Below are 6,738 nucleotides of genomic sequence, written 5' to 3'. Positions count from 1 at the left end.
CAGTCAGCCCATATGCCTGTAGCTTGAGGACAAGAAGATCATGAGGGATACAGTCAATAGCTTTTGACAGATCCATAAGTATTGCGGCCACGTGGTCTCCTCTGTCCAGTGCAATCTTCCAGTCCTCAACCACACGCAAGAGGGCTGTCTGACAGCTATAGCCTGGCCTGAAAGCAGAAAGTAAATCATTAAAAAGTTTGTTAAAATGTGTATTAAGCTGATCATTTAAAACTTTTTCATAAATTTTGGACATTGTTGGGAGGATGCTTACAGGTCTGTAATTTTTTACAACAAAAGGATCATCTTTTTTGAAAATTGGTGTGACCTGTGCTAGTTTGAGATTTGATGGAAAAGATGAAGTGTCAGTCATAGTGTTGATTACTCTTGAAGTTGGACCTGCAAGTACCCTTCAAGCAGATTTTAGTATTTTAGGAGGGGTGCAGTCATATCCAGTGGCTTTTTTAACATTCAAATTTTTAAAATATTTAAAGACAATTTCAGGCGAGACATGACTAAAACTAAAATTATCTATATCAGGGTTTCTATGTTTAATTTGAACAATGCTAGGATGAGTATTATCCATTGGGGTATTGTCCTGGATGCCTATATTTTTGGCTACATTGATATAAAAATCATTTAGGATCCCGCAGACATCTCTTTGAGATTATTTTGTTTTCTTCTTTTAAAATGATTTCTGATGATTTACTTGTTGACTTATTTGACAAAAATGGTTTGATAGTACTCCAAAAGTCTTTTGATTTTGGTCCTCCACCACACCTTTCATGAAAGTAGATAGAACTAGATTGACGTTTTATTTTTTATTTTTGATTACGAAGTTTCCTAAAGTTTTCCCAATTTTGTGGACATTTATTTTTAAGAAATTTGTTGTGAGCCTGACGTGTTTTATAAATAATTTTTCTGTACTCTGCATTCATGTAAGGGGGTGGGTTTTTTCTTGGACGTTTCTTTTTTATAGGAGCATGATCATCAATAACTTGCTTTAGTAATGTTTCATGAACTAAATAAACATCATCAATGTCATCAAAAATATGAGCAATATAGAAAGGAACATGTGAAAGATCCTGATTAAACTTTTCTTCGTCAAAGTTTTTATAGCTTCTGAACAAAATCTGTCGGTTTTTAGTACTTGGTAAAGATTCACGTAGCGTTGTTATTATCATACAGTGACAATCACTAATACCACAATTTGTAACGGTAGTGTTGCAAAAAAGATTTGGTGAGTTTGTCATTATTACATCAATGAGTGACGGTTTATTATTTTTTGTAAAACAGGTTGGCTCTTTTATCAAATTTGTTAAGTTATAAGCATCTTGTAGATGTTGTAGAGTAAATAGAGAACAATAACATGGTCATAAATTAAAAACATTTTGTAAAGGGTAGAACTGATATCATTTTCAAAAATAGCATCTTACATAGAGGGGGGCCTATAGGAACACAAAATGCCCCATTTACGTTTGTCCATATGCAACTCAAAACATAGTGTTTCTACCTGGTCACATTCAAGGTCCTTTCTCCTCTTTATTGGTAAGTCAGCTCGCACCAGAGTCATAATGCCACCTCCACGTGATGTACGGTCTCTACGTTCGAGTTTATAACCATCTACTGAAAAGAGATTATTGTTAAAAGAATTATCAAGTTTGGTTTCAGCAGTTGTTAATATGTCAACTAGTTTTTCATCAAGAATCTCGCGAAGTTCATGAAATTTGTATCTCACACTATTCACATTGATGTAGGCAATTATTGGGCGTTTTATGTTTGCCTCACGTATTCGTTTAAGTTCATCAAATACACTGGAATTGTCATTCTCACCGGAAATTGTTGTTGACATTGACGTTTCATGGGCGCCGCCATGTTGGATTTGTAAGGGGACATCACCCCAATCTTCTTCTTCATCGTGAGAAGAGAGAAAACTGTCGTTTAATTTGAGAGTACAACCCTCATTTGTCTCCCTTTGATGTGGTTCGTCCCCACATTGATTCGTACCCGAAGTCAAAGTTTCAACATTATTTGTCTCATTTATTTGGCTGCTGATGTTTTCTATACATATCGGACAGATGAAATGATTCGACTCAGATGATGTATACTTTTGTGATTTATACTGAGTAGCAGTCAAATTTGAACATTTACGATGAGTCCACAATAAACAGCTAGTACAGTTTAGTACTCGTTGGTTCAATCTTACGTTGGCGCAGTAATTCCAATACTTATATATATAATACATGTAACATTTATTTCGAATAGTGCTATCCTAAGACCAATGAATAATATTAGATATTGGTCATGTTATTTTAAAACATTGACATAAATTCGTCCCTTTTCTGCAGAGAGTAAGTCAAATATATAGCTAAAATGCGAATGATATTTACATCAGTATTTGACATTAAACTATAAAAAAAATTCTAAATTTGGTAACCTAAAATATTTGTCTGGCAAAAATGTCTCTCTTAGGTCAAAATATAACGGACATATGAGAACAAAATGATACACGTCTTCAATGTGACTCTCACAGTACTGACATACACGAAAGTCTTTACAAATATCATAGTATCCATAGTATCTACCTTCTTCGATTGAGAGATTATGACAAGAACTTTCAAACTTTACCATACAACTTCTGAACTTTTCAATATCAAATACTATAGTCAGCTTTATAGTTAATATAGTGATATAATTTACTGCTACATATACACATTGACCGCCAGCCTTGTATATACTCATCTCTAAGTCTTTCGATATATTCTGAAACAAAAAGCTCTTTATTTGTCTCATTCTGCAGTTCCCATATTTAGCCAAAACCATTTGTGTGCAAGCTATTTCTGATATCAGTTACCATATTGCAAAAACCTAGACTGTCATAATAAACAAGTATTTCATAACACAATTTTATATATCTATTTCTTGGTAAATCTAGCAGACGAAGCCAATATCTAATAAAACGTTTAGATGAATATATATATATATACATACGTAATTTTCCCAAATCTCCAAGTACTGTGTCGTTACATGTCCTTATGGGTACTTTCAACAGGCGTTTACATGCATATGTTTGTACAGTTTCTATACAGTGTGGTTTCTTCAGCCCCCATAATTCTGATCCATACAGAAGCACAGATGAAACTTTGAAATCCAATATTTAAAACATTGACTTAACTGGCAAACCTGGTATACCTTGAAAAGAACTATATATTGGCATAAGTACCCTTTTTGCTTTAACGGACATTTCTTCAGCCATTTTGTAAAAAGATATTCTACTGGAGAAATAAATTCTAACGTAAGTAAAGCCATTTACAACCTCTAATTCAGTGTTTGCATAAACCCATTTCTCTCTTCTTGCCAATTACTTCCCTTTTTGAATACAAGGACTTTTGTTTTAGATCTGTTTACTACAAGTTTACTTTCAATGCAGATCAGATACAGTATATTTGATTGTTTTTGCAAACCAAAAACTGTGTCAAATAGTAGAGCAAATGTCGTCAGCAAACATAAGGAGGAATATTTCAATAGTATCAGGAAAAAGCTGATACATCGCATATCATTACTACTTAATAATGTGTGTACTGTTAATTCATTTATAAACATATCGAAGAGAATCGGACTTAAATTACATCCTTGACGCAAACCTATGGAACATGAAAACGTACCAGAGCACCCTTCTATAGTTTTAACCGTTACAAGCTTTTACAGATGAGTATATAGCTTTTATAGTGTTTAACAAACTTCCTTTAATACCATTCTCCTGCAAGATTTCAAATAATTTCAAGCGGTTAAGAGAAGTGAACGCCTTTTGTAAATCTATAAAGGCCACATAGACTGTTCTATATACCGTTCATACAAAAATATCGGCTAACAATTGAGTAAAAGAACAAAAGCATTATCTACTGTCGAGTACCCACGTCTAAACCGACCTGGGCCTCTGAATGTTTGTTATAAGCTTCAACTTAAAATGTTACACGTTTGCTTACTAAATTGATATATACACTTTACTTAGTAAATCTATTAATGCTATTCCCCTGAAATTTTTTGTAATAGAACATTGAGACCATAAACTAAATGCTGTGGGATAAAACTACCCCCGGTCGCGGGCTTTTATAGCTTTTATAGACAATGAATTATCAACTTCTGCTACATTTCCTTGTAACTCAATACCGTCAGATGAAAATAGTTTACTACAATGTTCATATCAATCAAGTAACGATATATTTGGTTCAGATCTAGATTTACATTTCAGTCGATTTACCTCACGCCTAAATACTTTGGTGTCATTCACTGAAGCGTCTAGCTCAAAATCCCTTGCTATATTCAAGGCGTTTCCGTTTACATAGAGACTGATATTCTTGTTTACTTAGAAGATAGTTATTTAGACTATTCTCACCTCGATTAGCACAAAAATGGTTTAACATTTTCTTGGTATCCGATTTAGCTACTTTGCAATCTCTATCAAACCAAGGTTTATTTTCCTTCTTTAAAGTAGCTTGCTTTATTTTACAAAATTTATCACTACTCTGAGTAATTGCTGTAAGATAAGATAAGATATGTTTATTATAGTCTCACTCTGCATGAATACAAATATAATACAGTTACATTTACATATAAAATATTCATGCAAACCTTTCTTAAAAGAAATATGAGAGACTAGGAGAACAAACATTACAGAATTAAACTTTAAAAAAGTTTCATATTAATATTCTATTATTACTAAAACTTTTAAAAGGATTTTATACAATTCACAGTAAAATCTCCATCTACTAAAAGAACAATATATTGATATTACACATTATACACACACATGCCTTTAGCCCTTGGAAACAGACAGACTGTATCAGTGTATCAGGGACAAATTTCTAAATGCCTAAAACATATATATTCTTTAAAATCATCTAGGATCTTATCACAAAATACAGGTTATCATCATCCAGTAAGTATACCATGTTTAAATTCTTAATATAATATAGAGATACTATTAGACAAATAGAATTAGTGACAAATTCTTTAACCATAACCCTGACATCCAGTGAAGTGGAGTAAACTGAAGTATGTAGTATCACCAGAAGTACTGGAATGTAGTGAGTATGTGAGTTATGGAGTAGAACATCAAGTGAGTGAAGTAGACTGCACTAAAATGTTTGATGAAGCGGCGTATTGGGTTGAAGTTGAGATACTGAGTAAGAATTGAATGAGAGCAAAAATAAACAAGAGCCCCACCGACGAGCGCCATCGCTCGTCTGAAAAATCATAGTTCAGAATTTCTAAGTAAAAAAAGGACCCTAATTCTGACAAAATGCAGGATAGGGTTATGGGTCTTGGCCTACATAGTCATATAATAATGATAAACACGTATGCCTTAGCTGTTACAGTTTTTGAGAAAGGGTGGACATAAAAAAAAAATAACCAAGAAACTCAAATTTTCTAAGTACAAAAGGGCCATAAATTTTAATAAAGTGCATATCAGGGTTATGATTATTGGCCTATTAAGTCACCTTATGTTGATAAACAAATGTACAACGTTTCAAAGCTGCAGCTTTTATAGTTTTGAGAAAAGATGCACCTAAAAAACAGAGACGAGCTAAAAAGGCAAATAGTTTTCCATAAAATTAGATATTAAATGTGATACAGTATAAAATGTTTCCAAGGACCAAATGCATCATTACTTAAAGATCAACCATACCGTACTATTTTCCTTCTGTTTAAGATATTAAAACAGGTTTTGGCACTTAAAAATACAATGTCTGTGTTTGAGAGCAAATACCCAACTTTATCAATATCGGTAAGTTCTATAAACTTTGTATTAAAGTTTGAAGCTGTTTGTATCAGTTCTGCTCGGAAAGAGCTATACAACGGACAGTGTAATAGAACATGTATTTCATCTTCAACCGAATCTCTACAGTGAAAACAAGTTCGTTCCTCCACCGGTATACCATTATATCGTCCTAGCTCAATACCAATTGGGGCTGTGCCACTTCTGAACTTTGCTAATGCACCCCTATACGATCTATTAAAGACTGTTGTACAATATTGCTCTGCATAAAAACTTTGTTAAATAAAATGTTTCCATTTATGAAACCTGGTATTGTATAGTATGTGAAATTTTCTTTTGTTCGGTTCGATAACTGGGCAGAAACTAGTACATTTTTAAGATATTTCCATAATATTCCTATGTGATGTATGATATACTTTTTCGGTTCGATAACTGGGCAGAAACTAGTACATTTTTAAGATATTTCCATAATATTCCTATGTGATGTATGATATAGTTTTTCTTTACACCATAGGACTATGTTTAAGTACCTGTATCAACAGAAGATATGTCCTTATAAACATTTGTTATTTTCTTTTTGACAATAATTTCCTCTGGAAATAGAATAAGAAGAGAAACTGCATTTTTAAGTGTCAACAAAACATAGAAATGCTATTATAATAGTATTTTGAAAGAAATTCTTTTACATGCTCATGATCTTCTCGCACCAAGTTTTTTTTATATTTTCTATACACATTTTGTTATTACACATAACCCACATTTTAGAAATATTTTTCATAGAAGTTATGGAAATACTATCCATGTTCGGAAATATAGCCATTGTTTTATATGGATGAAATAAGTATCTTATCACTTAACTGCCGTGGCCTAGATGAGAACAAGAAGAGAATAGATGTCTTTAAATTTTTGAAGGAAAAAAACCATCACATATACTGTCTACAGGACACACATTTTACCAAGAG

The sequence above is a fragment of the Mercenaria mercenaria genome, chromosome 9 (genome assembly GCF_021730395.1).
Source record: "Mercenaria mercenaria strain notata chromosome 9, MADL_Memer_1, whole genome shotgun sequence".
NCBI lineage: Eukaryota > Metazoa > Mollusca > Bivalvia > Venerida > Veneridae > Mercenaria > Mercenaria mercenaria.
Note: the sequence above shows the minus strand (reverse complement) of the source record.